Raw genomic sequence first — 20,580 nt, forward strand, 5'->3', positions numbered from 1 at the left:
AAATAAAGCTGCTAGAATGGCCCAGCCAATCACCTGACTTGAATCCAATTAAAAATCTATGGAAAGAACTAAAGATCAGAGTTCATAGAAGAGATCCATGGAACCTTCAAGATTTGAAGTCTGTGTGGAAGAATGGGCCAAAATCACACCTGAGCAATTTGATTGGCACTGACAGATGTTATTGATGGGGCACTGACTGGCAGCTGATGGTCCCTGATTGGCAGCTGATAATCAATGTGCTGATAATCAATGTGCCGATCGGCTCTCCCTGTCAGCACAAACCGAGGAATGCCATTTACCAGCACTTCCTGGTTCACACGATGATCAGCTTGATTGGTCACAGCTGATCACGTGGTAACCTGTCAGAGGCTCCATACCACAATCAGAGACTGACACACAGCACCTTCAATCGCAGCGCTGCATGCCCCTGTGGACGTGCGCCGGCATGTTATCCTGCAGGACATCATATGACGCCCAGTCAGGATAACAGAACCACCGCCTGGCCGTCAATCTGCTATAGGCCAGGCGGGAAGTGGTTAAAGTGGTTGTAAACCCTTCCATATACCCAGTGAAGTGACTGGCCTCAGGTGATACACAGAGATGAAACAAATCCACCTGCATACTGTACGTTGTACCTGTTTATCTACTCTCTTCTCTACAGCCGTTGAAAGTACAGAATTTACACAGCATTTCCCAGCTCCAGAAGGCAAGGGCAGGAATCTGATGTTACATACTGCACAGGGACAGCAGAGAGCTGAGTGCAATCTGAGACCTGAGTGGAGGGAATGAACACACCCTTATCTACACAGTCTCATAAGGAAACATGCACAGCTGAGACTTTCAATCATCTTCTGTGTGCTGGAGGGGGGCGGGGGGGGGGGGGTGGCAGGCCATCTCCTGGGATTGCTTGGTGTCAGCATAGACTGTCAAAAGTGACTCATGCAGATAGCAGTAGAATGACAGAGCAGACAGAAATCACAGTAGGTGCTTTGGGTTGAAGCAAGCACACACTATAGAAGGATATGCTTTGTTCATTTCTCATTTCAGAGTTTTGCAAGCACTTTAAGATATAGGAGGAGGGGGGAACCTTACGCTTAGTCATGCAGGTAAACTTTTATAATATAAATACAGAGGAATAACTGACACCCAAAAATTCTTCTTTAAACCTGTCACATGTATTACATGCACATGTAACAAATAAATTGGGCCCTGTTCATTTGTGCAATTTATTGACTTAAATGACCAATTAGCACACAGGAACCCACTATCGCTCCTCTCTCCTAACAGGGTGTTCATAATTTATACTTAAATTTAAACCCACTCCTGAAATATCTTCTCTCTGGTAATCCTTTCTCCAAATCTCTACATGTGTATAATGAATATAAAGTGACCATAAAGGCAGAAGGTTCTTTACCTTAATGCATTCTCTGCATTAAAGTAAACCCTTACATTTACCCAGTAAAGTGAGGGACAAAACAAATCCTCCTACATAAGTCCTACCTGTTTATCTACAGTCTTTTCTTTGCTACAACCATTCAAAGTGCTGAATTTATACAACTAAAAAGCAGGGGGCAGCTAAAGTTACACTCTGCAGGGAGAAGGATGGGCACACCCCCTTTCATACAGCACACAGGAACAGAGCATAGGCTGTCAATCACAAGCTGTGTGTGGGAGCTTCCTCCACTGTCACCTTTTTTCTCTTGGTGTCAGGAAAATCTGTCAGAAGTGACTCTTGCTGATAGCAGAGCAAAAACGCAGCAGACAGAAATGGCACTTAGTGCTCTGGATTTAGACAAGTATACACTATAGGAGGGGGATATGCTTTGTTCACATTTCATGCAACCACTTTAAGGCCACACTGCAAAAATCTTACAGGAGGGGAATAAATGCAAGTACTATGACAGAACCTCTGGAAGGGTAGGAGAGGAACATTTTTCACACTGTTCCATGTTGGTGTAAATGGGGCTGTGGGGAGTTGCAGCGCGGTGCGGGGCAGTAAACACTTAGGGTCCAGTTGCAGAAAACAGAACTTCTTAAGCTTGGCAATTCACAACAAGCCAGGCAGGAAGGCACCCAACCATGAACACTTGCAAAATGTAACAGCGATGTGTACTGATCTAATTCCAGTAAAGCAAATTCTGATCGGTTTTTAGCCTTACTGAACATTGCACTTTAGACTTTTCTCCTTGTGCTCTTGGCTTCCTGTATTCTGCAGAGAAATGTGACAAACCTCTATCCTTAAGCCAGTTCTAGGTGGGTTGCCATCACCTATTGAAGCTAATTGCTATCAGCTTTAGAGCTCCATGCTGGGTATGGAGACTTTGACTGGCAATAAAGATATAGATTGTTGATGAGCAGGGTGGGGGCTGGGAACCTTTGGCCTGCGGGCCAGCACAACCAACCAGGCCTTTAATGCTAGGTTAAAAAAATGTACCCTGCAAAGTGAGCCATGGTGCCTTATTTTGTTGTTGGGCAAAATGAAAACTGGGTGTTTCCAGAGGACACGGTTTGTTGTGACGCATCTTTTCACATCTTCCATTATCAGCTTCTACTTGGCATTTGGTCACATGACATCTCAGAGACACAAAGTTTGCTGGAAGCCTTTTTTTTGGATCTAAACATTGAGCAGGTAACTAAATAACACCCAGGAGCTGTCCCCGACTACAGACTCCACTCCTACCATTGTCTGAATGATGATGTACCACTCAGGGCCACCACGGCAGCATGGCCCCAAATGCCCCCTACCCCCCAGCCCAGTACTCCCCTGTTAGTGGGGCTTTCTTGCGCTTGAAGTTCAAAAGTTAGCAGCCCGCAGCTTGCCCATGTCTGGACTAAACGTCAGTTCACCATATGGAAAGTGTCCTAATATATGATGGCTCATGACTGCAGACAAAACGCAGAGAAGGAGAACACTGAACCATAGAAGTTGATATTCCCTTCGAGACTTGTATTTCATTAGCAAAGTCCATTATCAAATTCCAACAACACAATGATTAGGGAATTTTCCTGCTGAAAAAACACATATCCTTAACTGAACCAAGTCATCGAGCTTTCCAAAAGAGTCAACTCTATGAAGAATAACATTTAATGGATGAGGTCACAGAAGCTGTATGTCCTGGGCCCACTGATGTTCAATGAAACATAGTTTTGTTATAGTTCACAATAATTTAACCTTGGATGTTTTTGTTTTACTAATAAAATAGTTTTTTCTAAAATGTGCTGGGGTTAGAGCAACTATTTGTTTTATTTGATCTTTGCAGTATGGAGCGTAAGTCAGCTAAGGCAATAATATACATATACAGTATAAAACAAACTGCCCTTATCGGCCTACCAAAACACTAAGGGCTCGTTTATACCTGTCCATTTTCCTGCAGTAAAATATGTACATTGTTCTAAAATATTTAAAGAGGACCTGCTTGTGAAAGCTGTGCCAAAAAAATGGGGTGATTCCATTAACTTGACTACAAGTTGTAGTCAAGTTATTGGAATCACCCCTAGATCACTTAAAGTGGAAGTTTAGGCAAAAACTAACTAACTCTAATCCTACTCTATGCCACATTCTAAGACCAATCTATCATGCCCTGAAAAGCAAAATATGCTGTACTTGCCTGTTCTGCAGCTGCTCTGGTCCGGTCCCATGCTGAGCTGTCAGTGGCAGCTTCAGTGTATGGGTGTGTGCAGGAGTGGCAGTTAAAAACGGAAGCCCCATAGTAAGTCTATGAGTGACGTCACTTCCCAGCCATTTGCCAGTTGTTGTTGGTTCTCTCCTGCACACAGCATCTGCTGCTGGAGACCGGACCCGGTAAGTACAGTGATTTTTGCTGTACAGGGTTTCATAGATTAGTTTTAGAATGTGGCATAGAGTAGGATTAGAGTTAATTCGTTTTTGCCTAGACTTCCACTTTAAAAACACAAAACTTGCTGGACCCAAAGCAGCATGGCTTTACTGAGGACAGATCATGTCAGAGTGACTAATCTGAATTTTTTTACTATGCCACTAATGTTTTGGACCAGGGCGGTGCTATCTTGATTTTAGCAAATTTGATACAGTTCCACATAATGGTCTAATAAAAAATGTTGTAAAAGTAGGACTTAAACCTTGAGCAGTTTAGCAGATCTACAGTTGGCTAAAGGATAGATACCAGATTGTGGTTGTAAATGGGGTTTATTCAGAACAGAGACCAGTCACCAGTCGTGTACCACAAGCCTTGTTGTGCAGTGTATTGAAAAAATGCGCTGGAAGCTTGTTGTATAAAGCAACACCCTTTACATTTATGGAGAAATATCAGAACATGTCTTTTCATGGAACAGGAACAAGGAGCACACAACTACATACATTGAGAGAGATAACACTTCCTCTGATTACATTACCATAGATACACACTACAATGCCACCTGCTGGGTAGATAGATATAATGCATAGAGTATTGTCAGTTTATAAGCAACTATGATGTTGTTCTTCCAACACCCCTTCTCAACAGCATGTTCTTTGTCAAATTTTATTCAGCTTCTTCTGGAAATAACTGATGGGCAATATTGAATGTCAATAACACCTTGCTCTTGATCATCCCTCAGTAGGTGATACTTGACGTCAATGTGTTTGGTCCTAGGATTGACCCTTTCTGATTGCGTAAGCTTTGTACATCCCTGGTTATCTTCAAAAATGGCAATTGGTTTTGATATGTCTATCCCAATGTCTACAAAAAGTTGACAAATCCATATCACTTCTTGACACGCGTATGCTGCTGCAATGTACTCGGCTTCAGTTGAAGATAGAATGACAGTTGCTTGCTTTCGACTAGACCAACTTATGGTTCCTTCCCCATACTGGAATATGAATCTACTTGTGGATTTGCGGTCTGTGCAGTCCCTAGCCCAATCAGCATCCACATATTGGACCAGTGTTGGATTGGATGTTGCTGGTAACCATAACTTCATCTGAATTGTTCCTTTAAGGTACTGCATCACTCTTTACTGCGTTCCAGTCACCCTGGCATGGAGCTGAGACTTTCCTGCATTGTCTGCCCACTGCTGCGGCTGTGTCTGGTCTTGTCACAGTGGCAATATATAGCAGCTTGCCAATTGCTCTTAGATACATATCATTGTTTGGTAGCAAGTTTTCTGCTTCATTGCTTATTTGATAGACTGGTTCCATAGGAGTTTTCACTTCCTTTGCATCTTGCATATAGAATTGTTCCAAGATTTCGGAGATTTTCGGAGTTTGGTTGAGAACATAACTTCCATCTTCTTCTCTCTCTATTTGGATTCCCACATAGTAGCTAATGTTCCTTAGCTCTTTGATTTCAAAAATTTCTTCCAGCTTGTGAACTATCTGATTGTAATCCCCTTCTTGTTGAAAACAGGTTATAATGTCATCAACATAGATAAGGATTTATATCCATCTGTCTTCTTGATTCCTGGAGTAAAGACAGGGGTCTGCTTTACTTCTTGCGAATCCCTCTCTGGTAAGTACTTTGTTCACTTTCTCATTCCACATCCTTACAGATTGTTTAAGACCGTAGATGCTCTTCTGAAGTTTACACACAAGGTTGTCTCCTTGCTCAAACCCTGGTGGTTGCTCCATGTAGAGATCTTCCTTTATATCTCCGACTAGGAAAGTCGTTTTAACGTCTAGGTGTTTCACTTGCATGCCCTTCCCGGCTGCAATGCTAAGAAGCGTTCTGATGGTGGAGTGCCCTACGACGGGAGTGAATGTTTCAGTGTCATCTTCATCGAATTTCTGAGAGTAACCCTTGGCAACTAGTTTGGTTTTTTATTTGTGGATATTCCCTTCTGCGTCTGACTTTACTAGGAAAGTCCACTTACTTCCTATAGTTTTGTGATTAGGAGGGAGCTCTGTGAATGTCCAGGTTTTATTTTCTTGAAGTGACTTTAATTCTTCTTCTGCTGCCTTTCTCCATTTATTGACTTCACATTTTGGCAGTTTTTCTATGTCTTCCCAGTTTGTTGGTTCAAGTATTCTGTGTGTTTTGACAGTGTATGACAGCTTGCGGGGTGGTATCCCCTTTGTAGTCTGAGTGGATCTTCTGATTTCAGGCATTTCAGCAGGTTCTGGTGGGGAACTTGATTTAGGCATTGTGAGTTCCAACTCTTGTTCTGATTCCTGCACAGGTTCGCTTTAGTCAACCTTTTCTTCTGGTTTGCTTGCCATATTCACTTCACAGCTTTTAGGGATCGGTGTTTCTGGTGATGGGATCTCATCAAAATAAACACTACGACTTACTGTCAATTTTTCCGTCTTTGGCCGTAGGATTCTGTAACCCTTTGTTTGCTCCCTGTAGCCTACTAGAATGCCTTCTATGGCTCTGTTCTCCAGACAGTCTGATGTGCCCTATGCTAGGCATTGATACATGCCAGATTTTGAATGGAGTACTTTTAATGGCTGCCCAGAACTGGACAGCATTCTCTAGGTGTGGCCGGACCAGAGTATTGTAGAGCGGGAGAATTATCGTTTTATCTCTGGAATGAATCCCCTTTTTAATGCATGCCAATATTCTGTTTGCTTTGTTAGTGGCAGCATGCCATTGCTGAGCCTGTCATCTACTAGGTCCCCCAGGTCCTTTTCCATCCTTGATTCCCCCCAGAGGTTCTCCCCCCCAGTATAGAGTTTGCATTCATATTTTTGCCACCAATGAAAGATAGTAGATATCTGTTGCCGCAGGACGTGGGAGTTTTCATTGGAAAGCATACATCACTGTGTATACCGTATATACTCGAGTATAAGTCAAATTTTTCAGCACATTTTTTTGTGCTGAAAGTGCCCCCCTTGACTTATACTCGAGTCAAGCACTTTTCTGCAGCAAAAAATGTCATTTTCCGAACCGACTTTGGGGCCCCGTATCTCAGGGCCCCTTGGTGCTAGGAATTTGGTGTGCAAACCCAGTGGAACTGGTTCCACAACATATCCAAAGCTGAAGTTCCTAGCACTAAGTGGCCCCGAGATACGGGGCCCCAAAATCGGTTCGGAAAATGTAATTCTCTGCTGCAGAAAAGTGCTTGACATTTTCTGAACCGAATTTGGGGCCCCATATCTCAGGGCCACTTGGTGCTAGGAACCCCAAATTTGGTGTGCAAACCCAGTGGAACTGCTACCATAACATATCAAAAGCTGGGGTTCCTAGCATCAAGTGGCCCTGAGATATAGGGCCCCAAAACCGGTTTGGAAAATGTCATTCTCTGCTGCAGAAAAGTGCTTGACATTTTCTGAACTGATATTTGGGGCCCTGCATCTCGGGGCCACTTGGTGCTAGAAACCCCAGCTTTGGAAATTTTATGGTGCTAGCTCCACTGGGTTTTCAGACCAAATTTGGGGTTCTTAGCACTAAGTAGCCCCGAGATACGGGGCCCCAAATTCGGGCAACTGTGTCCATCTGCAGCAATGTCATTTTGGGACCCTTTGGGTTCAGAGACCCCAAATTTTGGCTGCAGCTAGGGGGCATCTAGGAACCCTTAACTACCGAGTTTGAAGTTCAGGGGACCTATGGCTGCAAATGGGCACAGTGATGCTTCAAATGGGCATTGTTGATCCTCTTTTCCGCTTACAGTAGCTGTGCATTTCTCACCCTCGTCTTATACTCGGGTCAATAAGTTTTTCCCATTTTTTTGTGGTAAATTAGGGCCTCGACTTATACTCAGAACGACTTATACTCGAGTATATACGGTAGTTTTTCTTTGAGAAGCCTGTGGAAGGGGAGCTTTTGCTTCAATACAGCACTTGCATTTCATAAGCACTTTGTAAGGCATTATTGTCAAATCTTCTGATAAGCCTCTCTTTATAATGTCCTGTATAGCTTCTGGACTTCTGTGCCCCAACCGCCTGTGCCATAAGTGAATACATTTGCTGTGTAGGTCATTAGAGACTATATTGGCTTGCTGGTCTGTAGTGATGAGCCTGTATAGATGATCATCCAGTTTTCCTTTTGCGAGGAATCGCTTATTATTGTGAATTGTGCATTCATGACCCCGTAACTTAACTGTGAGACCGTTGTTTGCAAGACTTTTCACTGATAGAAGGCAGCTTTCTAGTTCTGGAACATACAGCACTTTCTTTACAAGGATACTCTACTTGTCTTGTGGTGTAATGCAGTTCAGGAAGTCCTGGCTTTTACCTTCTGAGGTGATGCCTTTCCCGTTTGCTTGGAAAATTTTGTGTTTTGCACTTTTGCACTGTGTCTGGGCTTGTAGTATCCTCTCCAATGCCTGGGTGCCTGGAACCATAACCTGTTTGTCAGAGTGTTGAACTAAAATGCTGAAAGCTTCTTGGATGCAAAGAATACTTCACTTTCATAGAGAAATAGCTGATCATATCTTACAGCATGTCTTTATCATGAAACAGGAACAAGGAGCATACAACTACATACACTGAGAGAGATAACACTTCCTTTGATTACATTACCATAGATACACACTACAGTGCCACCGGCTGGATAGATAGGTATAATGCATACAGTATTGTCAGTTTATAAACAACTATACTGTTGTACTTCCAACATATACTAGGAATCGGGCAAGTGGGAACTCGAACACGCCAAAGCCCATCTCTAGTGTGCAATAGGGTTGATATTCCTGGAGATATCTATAAAATGAAACATGATTTGGGATTGCTGGAAGATTAGTAAAAACAGTGGAAACTGCAATTCAATGTTTCTAAATGTATAATAATGCACCTAGGGAAAATGAATTGGGGAACCTATTTTAAATAATTGAAAAATGAGTAAACCAGGCAGTGGGAATGGTGAATAGAATTCTAGGATGCATCACCAGAGGGATCACCAGCTGGAGGAAGGGGATCCAGATTCCCATATATAGATCTTTAGTTATCAGTAGAGGGATCACCAGCTGGAGAAAGGAGAACCTGATTCCCCTATATAGATCTTTATTTATCACTGGAGGGATCACCATCAGGAAGAAGGAGGTCTTGATTCCCCTAAGAAGATCTTTAATTAGACCTCATTTTGGATACTGTATGCAGCTTTGGAGACCTCAATTACAAAAAGATATTGATAAGTTATAACAAGCCTAAAGATTGGTAACAAAAATGGTGAAAGGTCTGAGAGATAAAACATTTAGTTTGGAGGAAAGAAAGGAAAGGGGAGACATGATTGAAACCTTTAAATTACCTGAAGGGGGTGAATAAGGTTCAGGAGTGCAGTATTTTCAATATGAAGCTAAGATCAGGAACACTACGACATGACCTCAAACTAACTGGAGGAGAGTTCAAAAATAAACCTTAGAAAGTATTATTTTACCAAAAGAGTAGTGGATAGTTGGAATAGACTTTCAGCTGAGTGAGACAGTCAACAGTAAGTTAATTTAAACATGCTTGGGACAGACATAGATCTATAAAGACTAACAACAGACTAAAAATGTAAATATAAATATATATTTAATATATTAAAATATATATATAAGTGAAAAAAATGGGGCAGACAGAATGTAGCTGAACAGAGGGCAAAGGACTGCTTTCAAGTACTGTCTATTTTCCAGCAGCTGATCTTTTCCACATTACTAACTTGCCATACCTTGTTATCTATGTGTCTACAAGTGTAGGCAGTCATCTTGGTAGAGGTAGGGCTTTTGTTTCTTCATGTCAGACCCAGTGGCGGCTGGTGCTCAATCTTCTTGCCGGGGGAGAGCACTACCTAGTTAGCCACCCCCTCTGCAAGTCAACCACCCCCAGTGCTCGATCGATGCTTTGCTTCCCCTCACCTCCCTCCATTGCTCGATCAATTGCCACTTTGCTGGCCCATCGCCCGCGAGGCCTCTGCCATCTCCTCACTTAACCTATCCAGGTCGCGGCTTTGGGGGCTTCCCCCCTACGTCTTCTCCCATGTCCTGGCGGTCGCTTCTCCTCCCTGCCAATCAGGACATAGGAATTGTGGCCAATGGGATCTCAGGACCCACTTCCTGATTGGCTGGGAGGAGAAGGGCACAGAGCCCACCCTTTTTGAAGGCAATTAGAGCCTTAGGCCGCCACGCGTCAGACCTACATCCTTAATGACTGGTGATCTGATGACTGGTGGGGGAATAGTCAAGGAGCAGAAAGAGAGATGGAGATCCTAGAACGTACAGCATTCCTCTCCAGCAAGGAGAACAGTGAGCAGCACAGTAGTGACATCACCAAACCCCCTCCAAATCATGTGATATTAGCAGTCAGAGGTAGCAGTGCTTCTCACACTGCAGATATACAGCTATAAGCATGTAGTTCCAGAAGTGCCTAGGCACACTTACATGCTAGGAAGGGCACTGTTAGTTTTTTCTTGAAGACAAATGGTAACATTTTCAGGGCACCGCTTAGGCACAATTTAAAGTGATTGTAAAGTCTCGTTTTTTTCCCTATAAAAATAACATGTTATACTTGTCTGCTCTGTTGCAATGGATTTGCACAGAGCAGCCCGGATCCTCTTCTTCTCGGGTCCCTCTTTTGTGATCCTGGCCCCTCCCTCCTGTTCAGTGCCCCCACAGCAAGCAGCTTGCTATGGGGGCACCCGAACTGAGTCACAGCTCCCTGTGTCCATTCAGACACGGAGCCCCCTGACCTGGCTCCACCCCCTCTCCTCCCTGATTGGCTAGCTGACTTTGATTGACAGCAGCGGGAGCCAATGGTGTCTCAGCCAATCAAGAAGGAGAATCGCGGACGCCCGAGACACTTGTGGACATCGCTGGACAGAGAGTGATCTCAGGTAAGTGTTAGGAGGGCTGAGGGGGGCTACACACAGAAAGCTTTTTCTCCTAATGCATAGAATGCTGGCTACTCAGGAGACCCGGATATTTATCGTTCCAGTCCCCTTCACGCATGAGAGGTATTTCCATGCATCTTGCAGAGATTTGAGACATCTTTACCCTTTATATATGTCATCGGTGGGTGACATATACAGTTGTGCTCATAAGTTTACATACCCTGGCAGAATTTATGATTTCTTGGTCAGAGAATATTGATGATAACACAAAAACTTTTCTTTCACTCATGGTTAGTGTTTGGCTGAAGCCATTTATTATCAATCAACTGTGTTTACTCTTTTTAAATGATAATCACAACAGAAACTACCCAAAGGACCCTGTTCAAAAGTTTACATACCCTGGTGATTTTGGCCTGATAACATGCACACAAGTTGACACAAAGGGGTTTGAATGCCTATTAAAGGTAACCACCCTCACCTGTGATCTGTTTGCTTGTAATTAGTGTGTGTATAAAAGGTCAATGCGTTTCTGGACTCCTGACAGACCTTTGCATCTTTCATCCAGTGCTTCACTTAGGTTTCTGGATTCTGAGTCATGGGGAAAGCAAAAGAATTTGTCAAAAGATCTGCGGGAAAAGGTAGTTGAACTGTATAAAACAGGAAAGGGATATAAAAAGATACCCAAGGAATTGAGAATGCTAATCAGCAGTGTTCAAACTCTAATCAAGAAGTGGAAAATGAGGGGTTCTGTTGAAACCAAACCATGGTCAGGTAGACCAACTAAAATTTCAGCCAAAACTGCCAGGAAAATTGTTTGGGATGCTAAGATAAACCTACAAATAACTTCAGGTGAAATACAGGACTCTCTGAAAACATGTGGTGTGGCTGTTTGAAGATGCACAATAAGGAGGCACTTGAAGAAAGATGGGCTGCATAGTCGAGTCGCCAGAAGAAAGCCATTACTACGCAAATGCCACAAAGTATACCGGTTACAATACGCCAAACAGCACAGAGACAAGCCACAACCATAAACGCTACATTTGGAAAGGAGTCAACAAGGCCTATGATGAAAGGTACACCATTCCTACTGTGAAACACGGAGGTGGATCGCTGATGTTTTGGGGATGTGTGAGCTACAAAGGCACAGGAAATTTGGTCAAAATTGATGACAAGATGAATGCAGTATGTTATCAAAAAATACTGGAGGAACATTTGCATTCATCAGCCAGGAAGCTGAGCATGGGACGTACTTGGACAGTCCAACATGACAATGATCCAAACACAAGGCCAAGTCAACCTGGTATTGGCTACAGCAGAATAAAGTGAAGGTTCTGGAGTGGCCATCTCAGTCTCCTGACCTCAATATCATTGAGCCACTTTGGGGAGATCTCAAATGTGCAGTTCATGTAAGACATCCCAAGAATTTCCTGGAACTGGAGGCTTTTTACCAAGAGGAATGGGCAGCTTTACCTTCTGAGAAGATAAAGAGCCTCATCCACAAATACCACAAATGACTTCAAGCTGTCATTGATGTTAAAGGGGGCAATACACAGTATTAAGAACTGGGGTATGTAAACTTTTGCTCAGAGTAAACACAATTGATTGATAATAAATGGCTTCAGCCAAACACTAAGCATGAGTGAAAGAAAAGTTTTTTTGTTATCATTCATCTTGTCTGAAAAATGGCCAAGAAAATAAATTCTGCCAGGGTATGTAAACTTATGAACACAACTGTATTTCATTATTGAACAAGTATTTTCGGCTTGACTTAACCATCGGATGATATGCATTTGATGCAGGGACTTTTTAACCACTGACTGAATTTTGAGTGATTCATCATATTCAGGTTTGAGGGTAAATATCATGTATCCTCTGATGTAGCTATATTTCCTTCCTGTGTGTCGGTGGCTGACTGGACGCTTTTTTCTCGGGTCTCCCCTTAGCACGGACACACCAATTATTTCCGAGCATAGGTGTGGAGTTATACTTTATGGTATGAAGCCCTGAGGAAGCGGCCATTACAAATGTGGTAATCTTTTAGGTAGAAGGGACTCTTTGTTAGCCACCTTTATGTTTTTGAATATGTATTTACTATGTATATTTCAATAAATATTTGTTTTTATGAATGTGTATGCTATATCATCCAGGAATCACCACTTGAACACCCACCTCCTTATACTAATTACTGCTTTTTTGCCAATTTTTTAGGGTTGGGATTCCCTGCTAGCAAACAAGCCTGTTTGAGCTTGGGGCTTTGACTATATATTTCTACAGCACCTTATTCCAAGATAAAAAAACCTCCTGCCTTTACAATCACTTTAATGCCCCGTACACACGGTCGGATTTTCCGATGGACAATGTCCGATCGGAGCGTGTTGGCGGAAATTCCGACCGTGTGTGGGCGCCATCGGACATTTTCCATCGGATTTTCCGACACACATAGTTGGAGAGCAGGAGATAAAATTTTCCGACAACAAAATCCGATCGTGTCAATTCCGACCGTGTGTGGCCTGTTCCGACGCACAAAGTGCCACGCATGCTCAGAAGAAATTCCGACACGGGACAGCTCGTTCTGGTAAACTTAGCGTTCGCAATGGATATAGCACTTTCGTCACGCTGCAATGTTCAAAATGGTTTAATACAGCGCACTCTCTTCTTCTTTATAATGTGACAAGAATTAAGTCGTTTTGCTGCTCATATTCACACACACTTCTCACAAACTTTTATTTGTGTTTTTTTAGTGGGATTCCATGAATATATTGTTATTAGTTGTCACATCTGACAGTTTTATATTTTTTTTATTTTTTATTTTTTGGATTTTCAGCCTTTTTTTTTCTTTAATGTTTGGATTTTTGCCAAGGCTGATCTTTGTTCAATGTTATTTTTATTTTTACTCCCGAATATTTTTGTGTGTGTTTTGTGTGTCAAGTTACCCCAACACCATTGATATCTTTTATTATTTAATCTCAAGGAGATTGTTTGGTGTTGGTGTCCCTTGTTCATTTCACATTGTATATTTGAAATGTACCTGAATCCTCACAAACCAACTGTCCTTTTTGAAGTAAAACACATAGGAGAGTATAATTCAAAACAAAAATCCTTTATTAAGGGATCAGAACCAAACAAAGAGGAAGGCAACACTGGATCAACAGGAGAAATTAGCGAAGCCTGGGACCCCCACGGCAGACATCAATTCTTCAACATCAAAATTGGTGGCCTGAGGAGTCCATATGTAAGGGAGGCCAGTCTGGTCCAGAATTCGCAAAGATCCGGATAGCAGCAGATGACATCTGTGTCCCCAGGCTGTGGTACCACAAGAGGCTGCATTTTTTGGCCGACCAGACTGAACCCAGGGCAATCACTGTCTGGTCTTCCTTCCACGCTTCCTTCCAGGCTGTGGCTGTGCATTTGGAGATGTGGCAGGAGGAGGAGTAGGACCTGGAGGAGGAGGAGGACTGGGGGGACCTGGAGGAGGACTGGGAGGACCTGGAGGAGAGGGAGGAGGAGGAGGAGGACCTGCAGGAGGAGGAGGAGGATCATCCCCAAGATGTGTGTGAGGTGTAATTTGGCCCCTCATACCTTTCTCCAGAGCCTCCGATATGAGGGCCTCACACAAGACTTTTTGGCCCTCCTCCATCCTCAGCAATGTTCTCCTCCATGGTGTGGGGTGCTCCCAGGACCTCTGTAGCCCTCCAAAAGAATGCTATAGCAGCCTCCTCTAGGGTACTCCTCCTACTGCCACTTTCTCTTTTCAGGGGGGGTGGAGGGACCTTGATATCAGCCAGCCGGCTCGGCCCGGCCACCTCCTGGCTGAGACTTCCCTGTGTATGAAAAAGGGACATGGTTGTAATGTTTTGCATCATCAATCACAATCCTAAATTAGTACTCCCAACTAACATCTAGTTAACATCATTGATTGGACAAGCAGAAATATTTAGAGGAATGCTATACCTGGCTCAATCTGGGCTCCTCCACATGTGACCTGGAAGGCCCAGGTTGGGCATCAGAAGCCTCAGCCAGGGGGGAAGGAAGCGTGGAAGGAAGACTGGAGAGGGATGGCCTGGGTTCAGTCAGGCCTGCCAGAAAGTGCAGCCTGCCGTAGTACAACATCCTGGGGACATAGATGTCATCTGCTGCTCCGGATCTCTGTGAATCCAGGACTTTCTTGCGCTCCCTCAGATATGTGCTCCTCAGGCCACCAATGAAAATCTTTAAATAAGTGATGTCTGCCGTGGGGATCACCTGCTTCACAATTTCACACAATTGCTCCAGTGCTGCCTTCCTCTTTGCTTGGTTCTTGAAATGGGGGTGGGTAATCTCCCACAGACAGGGCAGCTCACTTAGCATCTCTACGAATACTGACATGAAGTCATTGTCTTTCATTAAGATATCCATGTTCACTGCAAGACACAACACAAGACAAAGCCTAATGTCAGACAAAACTCTCCTAATCTTGTTACAATATAGGCCTCAATCTAGAAGCAGTATAGGCACAAGTTTGTCTCTTACCTTCGTTCTTACGATCGGCGCGTCCAATGCTCCTTCCTCCGCTCACAGATCGTACGTAATACGCACACGTGTTACGCTTTATACACACTGCGCATGCGTGTAACTCCACCCGCCCCTGGCGTTCTTTCTAGTCTATTCCCCGCCCCTTTTAGTTCGGCGCAGTGGGTGAAGAGCACATGGCGGAGTTACAGCAGGTGCGTGCTAATTCTAGCAACGAGGAGGAGGAGGAGGAAAGGCCGGATCCAGGCACGTCCCGATCCAGAAGAAGACGTTTTAAGGCCACAAATATGTCGTTTGGGGAGATGTTGGAGATGGTCGACATCATGAAGAAGTCCGACTATGACGGAAAATATGGGCCTTACCCCAACCCGAACATCCGAAAGGCCAAGATCATGGCGAAAGTGGTCAGGAGTCTTGAGAGGAATTTCGGGGTACGAAGATCGAAAGATCAGCTCAGGAAGCGGTGGTCGGACCTGAAGCTGAGAGAGCCAGAGCAGTACCGAAAGATCCGGAGAGTGCTGCAAAAAAGTAAGTAGTTGTGCTGTGTTCCTATTCTTTCTGTCTTTATTCCGTTCATTCTGCTCCATATGCCTTTATTTATTGTAACGTTTAAAAGGGCAACTTTAATGTTCATGTGCCCATTATTCGTTCGTATCAAACATTTTTCTTTCGGCCTCTAGAACACCATTGTTTAGGCCATATGCATTTTCACACATTTTTTGGGGCCTACTTGGATGCCAAATATTTGTTTGTGTAGATGGGTTTGTTACTAGAATGAAATGCCAACTAGATTGTGTGTAAGGAGAGGACACTGAGCAGCTGTTTTCACATCTGGACACTGGAGCACTAGTGTGGGACACAAGAACACCATTTTTATTAGGGGGGGCACACAGGTGCTCCAGTGTATACTATAGGGGGGCTACATCTGTGAAGCTTGTACCAAACAGGCAAAGTATTGCAGGTTGACAAAGGACACTAAAAAATATACATCTTGGAACTCGGCTACAATAGACAATTGAACCCCACTTCCAAGCAATGTTTCCTATTTCTAGTTCTGCCATCAAATATCTGTGTGCTAAGTATACCATTTTTGTTTTACATAGGGGAGAAAAGACTCGGAGGACACCCCTCATCCCAGGAGAACACAGACCCCCCACCTCTGGAAGAAGGGGAAATACCGCAAACACAAGATGCTGAGCAGGAGGAAGAAGAAGACGTGGTGGAGATTGGCACCACAACAGGTCTGCGACCACAGGCTCAGGTAAAAGAGATGGATGGTGGCAGATTTTTGAGACCTTTTTTTTTCGTTCTTTATCTCTTTTTAGGTGATCGTGATGTGAGGGATAGAGAACGCTTTACTTCTGAAAGTGCCCAGATCCTGATCGGGGAGATCATGGGGTGTAATGCCGAACTGCAAAACATCAAGCAAAAAATCAATGATGTTATTAAAAAAAATAATAACATCATTGATGTTTTGGGGCGAATTTAAACCCCACAAAATCACCTGTTTTATTATTGTGGTCCAATCTTCCAAAAATGTTTTCAATGTTTAGAAAAGCCAAATTTGGAGGATGCACACAGTGTGCCAACATGTGCTATCTGCCATCACGGGAGATCAATGGACGCGTTGTGGGGGTGCAACCCCTTCCTCAATTATAAAGTCGCGTTGAGGAAGGGCTTGCTCCCCCAAAACACATCCCTTTATCCCCCCTAATGGCAGATAGCACATGTTGACATTCGTAAATTGGTGTGCATCTTCCAAATTTGGCTTTTCCAGGGGTGATTTCCCCCCATGTGAACGCTATATCAAACCCAGTTCCTAAATACTGATGTCTGATATAGCCTTCAGGTTTTACCTAATGTGAACTTTGTAAGTTCAAGTTTTTTGGCTTTCTTGTTGGTTTTACACAGGCCTGTTTTATCTGAAATGGATATTTCGATTTTTGATAATGCTACTGCAAAAATTGTTATACAACAAACATGTTGGTTTGTTTTAAAAACCTTTCGTAAATGCACATGTGATTGTGCAGGTATAAAAAAGTGCCTTACTCAAGAATGTGTGGATTATTGTCTCAACACTACAACACTTTTGGGGTGATGTGATTGCTGTTTTATGCAAAAATGGGGGTTATTTCCTAAGGGCAAATACACTTTGCACTACAAGTGCAGGTTCAGTGCAGTTGCAAGTGCACTTGTAGTGAAATGTGTTTTTGCATTTAGGAAGTACCAGCCAACACTGTTTTTTATAAGGTTACTCAATCACGACATTTTCTGCACTCAACACATTTCTGTCAGGGTCAGCTAAAACAAACACAAGCAGTAAATGTCCACAAAGAATTTCTTTTGGTTGTTTTTTATTTGAAAAAGGTTTCACAGATTTTCTGGCATATTGATAGCCCCCCTACCAGCAAAGAACTCCAGGTAGCGTAACCGGACATCACGGGCACTCAGGGAGGGCAAGCCAGGACGGCCACTTTCAAGCGCCGTCAGTGTTGATGGATTTGGGATTCTGGCCTCAGGCCCAACTGAGCCAGCATAGTTGGCTGAATGTTTTCTTAAAAAATTATGGAGAACACAGCAGGCAAGTATTATATGGTTCAGTTTATACTCCGCCATATGGATGGGTGTCAGAAATAATTGGAACCGGCTGGCCAGGATTCCAAATGTGTTCTCCACCACTCTTCGGGCTCTGGCCAGCCGGTAATTAAAAACCCTCTGTTCCGGGGTGAGGGTCCTCATCGGGAATGGCCGCATCAGGTGGTCCCCCAGCGCAAATGCTTCATCAGCAACGAACACAAATGGGAGACCTTCAACATTGTCCTCTGGAGGTGGCAAGTCCAAGCTGCCATTCTGGAGACGCCTGTAGAACTCCATCTGGGCGATCACTCCACCATCGGACATCCGGCCATTCTTCCCCACGTCCACATACAAGAACTCGTAATTAGCCGACACCACCGCCAACATCACTATACTATTAAACCCCTTGTAATTATAATAGTACGACCCCGAGTTGGGTGGTGGGACGATGTGGACGTGTTTCCCATCAATTGCCCCTCCGCAGTTAGGAAAGTCCCACCGCTAGGCAAAGTGGGAGGCCACAGTCTGCCATTCCTGTGGCGTTGAAGGAAACTGTTGAGGAAAAAACAATAAACATTACTATTTTTTCACAGAAACATGGCAAGCAGATTAGACACAAACATTATGGGGCAACCTCCAGATAGCATTTATTAAGGGGAATTTAACAACAACAAAGTATAAGGTACACCTATCATATTCCCCCTCCCCCCCTCATGGGCCATTTCTAACATTATGGGGGGGGGAACTCTTGGACAGGTAACCCTCTTCACTTCATTGAGAGATGAATGCCTAAATAATGGGTATTACTTGGAACAGCCCCTCCTTAGTTACACTATTGGCAGACCACTGGACAGTAGGGATGAGCTTCGTGTTCGAGTCGAACCCATGTTCGACTCGAACATCGGCTGTTCGATCGTTCGCCGAATTGCGAACGTTATGGGCCGTTCGCGCTAAATTCGTGTGGCGCGTCACGGCCCATAATTCACTGCGGCATCGCAGTGCATTGCTGGCTGATGATTGGCCAAGCATGCACTATGACCCGCATGCTTGGCCAATCACAGCGCCGTCAGTAGAGAGAGCTGTAATTGGCCAAAGCCAGGGTGGCTTTGGCCAATTATGGCTCAGGGGATTTAGTACACACCCCACACTATATAAGGCCGCCTGCACGGCGGCCCTGTGTAGTGTGTGTTCCGGTGTGCTGAGAGATAGAGAGAGAGAGAGACAGTGTCATTTGATTTGAGTTAGATAGATTAGGCAGAACAGTCAGTCAGTTAGCTGCACTTACAGTGTATTGTGTATATATATGCATCCCAGGTGTTGCATATATATATATACACTGTATTCAGTTTAGCTAGATCCGTTCCTGTTATCTTCTATCTAGACTATTTACATTTAATGCAGTGCGTCCTGCTCACAGTGTTCTGCTAGATCCGTTCCTGCTATTTACATTTAGTGCAGTGCGTCCTGCTCACAGTGTTCAGCTAGATCCGTTCCTGCTATTTACATTTAGTGCAGTGCGTCCTGCTCACAGTGTTCAGCTAGATCCGTTCCTGCAATTTACATTTAGTGCAGTGCGTCCTGCTCACAGTGTTCAGCTAGATCCGTTCCTGCTATTTACATTTAGTGCAGTGCGTCCTGCTCACAGTGTTCAGCTAGATCCGTTCCTGCTATTTACATTTAGTGCAGTGCGTCCTGCTCACAGTGTTCAGCTAGATCCGTTCCTGTTATTTACATTTAGTGCAGTGCGTCCTGCTCACAGTGTTCAGCTAGATCCGTTCCTGCTATTTACATTTAGTGCAGTGCGTCCTGCTCACAGTGTTCAGCTAGATCCGTTCCTGCTATTTACATTTAGTGCAGTGCGTCCTGCTCACAGTGTTCAGCTAGATCCGTTCCTGCTATTTACATTTAGTGCAGTGCGTCCTGCTCACAGTGTTCAGCTAGATCCGTTCCTGTTATCTTCTAGACTATTTACATTTAGTGCAGTGCGTCCTGCTCACAGTGTTCAGCTAGATCCGTTCCTGCAATTTACATTTAGTGCAGTGCGTCCTGCTCACAGTGTTCAGCTAGATCCGTTCCTGCTATTTACATTTAGTGCAGTGCGTCCTGCTCACAGTGTTCAGCTAGATCCGTTCCTGCTATTTACATTTAGTGCAGTGCGTCCTGCTCACAGTGTTCAGCTAGATCCGTTCCTGCTATTTACATTTAGTGCAGTGCGTCCTGCTCACAGTGTTCAGCTAGATCCGTTCCTGTTATCTTCTAGACTATTTACATTTAGTGCAGTGCGTCCTGCTCACAGTGTTCAGCTAGATCCGTTCCTGCAATTTACATTTAGTGCAGTGCGTCCTGCTCACAGTGTTCAGCTAGATCCGTTCCTGCTATTTACATTTAGTGCAGTGCGTCCTGCTCACAGTGTTCAGCTAGATCCGTTCCTGCTATTTACATTTAGTGCAGTGCGTCCTGCTCACAGTGTTCAGCTAGATCCGTTCCTGTTATTTACATTTAGTGCAGTGCGTCCTGCTCACAGTGTTCAGCTAGATCCGTTCCTGCTATTTACATTTAGTGCAGTGCGTCCTGCTCACAGTGTTCAGCTAGATCCGTTCCTGCTATTTACATTTAGTGCAGTGCGTCCTGCTCACAGTGTTCAGCTAGATCCGTTCCTGTTATCTTCCTACTGACAGGCAGGCTTGTCTGGTTACAGTATATAAAGCTACCTGAAGAAAATTACAGGTGTTCTATTTGATCCTATTAGTACCACGGTCAGGCAGCTAGACTATTTACATTTAGTACAGTGCGT

This window comes from Aquarana catesbeiana, linkage group LG05, assembly GCF_042186555.1.
Source record: "Aquarana catesbeiana isolate 2022-GZ linkage group LG05, ASM4218655v1, whole genome shotgun sequence".
Taxonomy (NCBI): domain Eukaryota; kingdom Metazoa; phylum Chordata; class Amphibia; order Anura; family Ranidae; genus Aquarana; species Aquarana catesbeiana.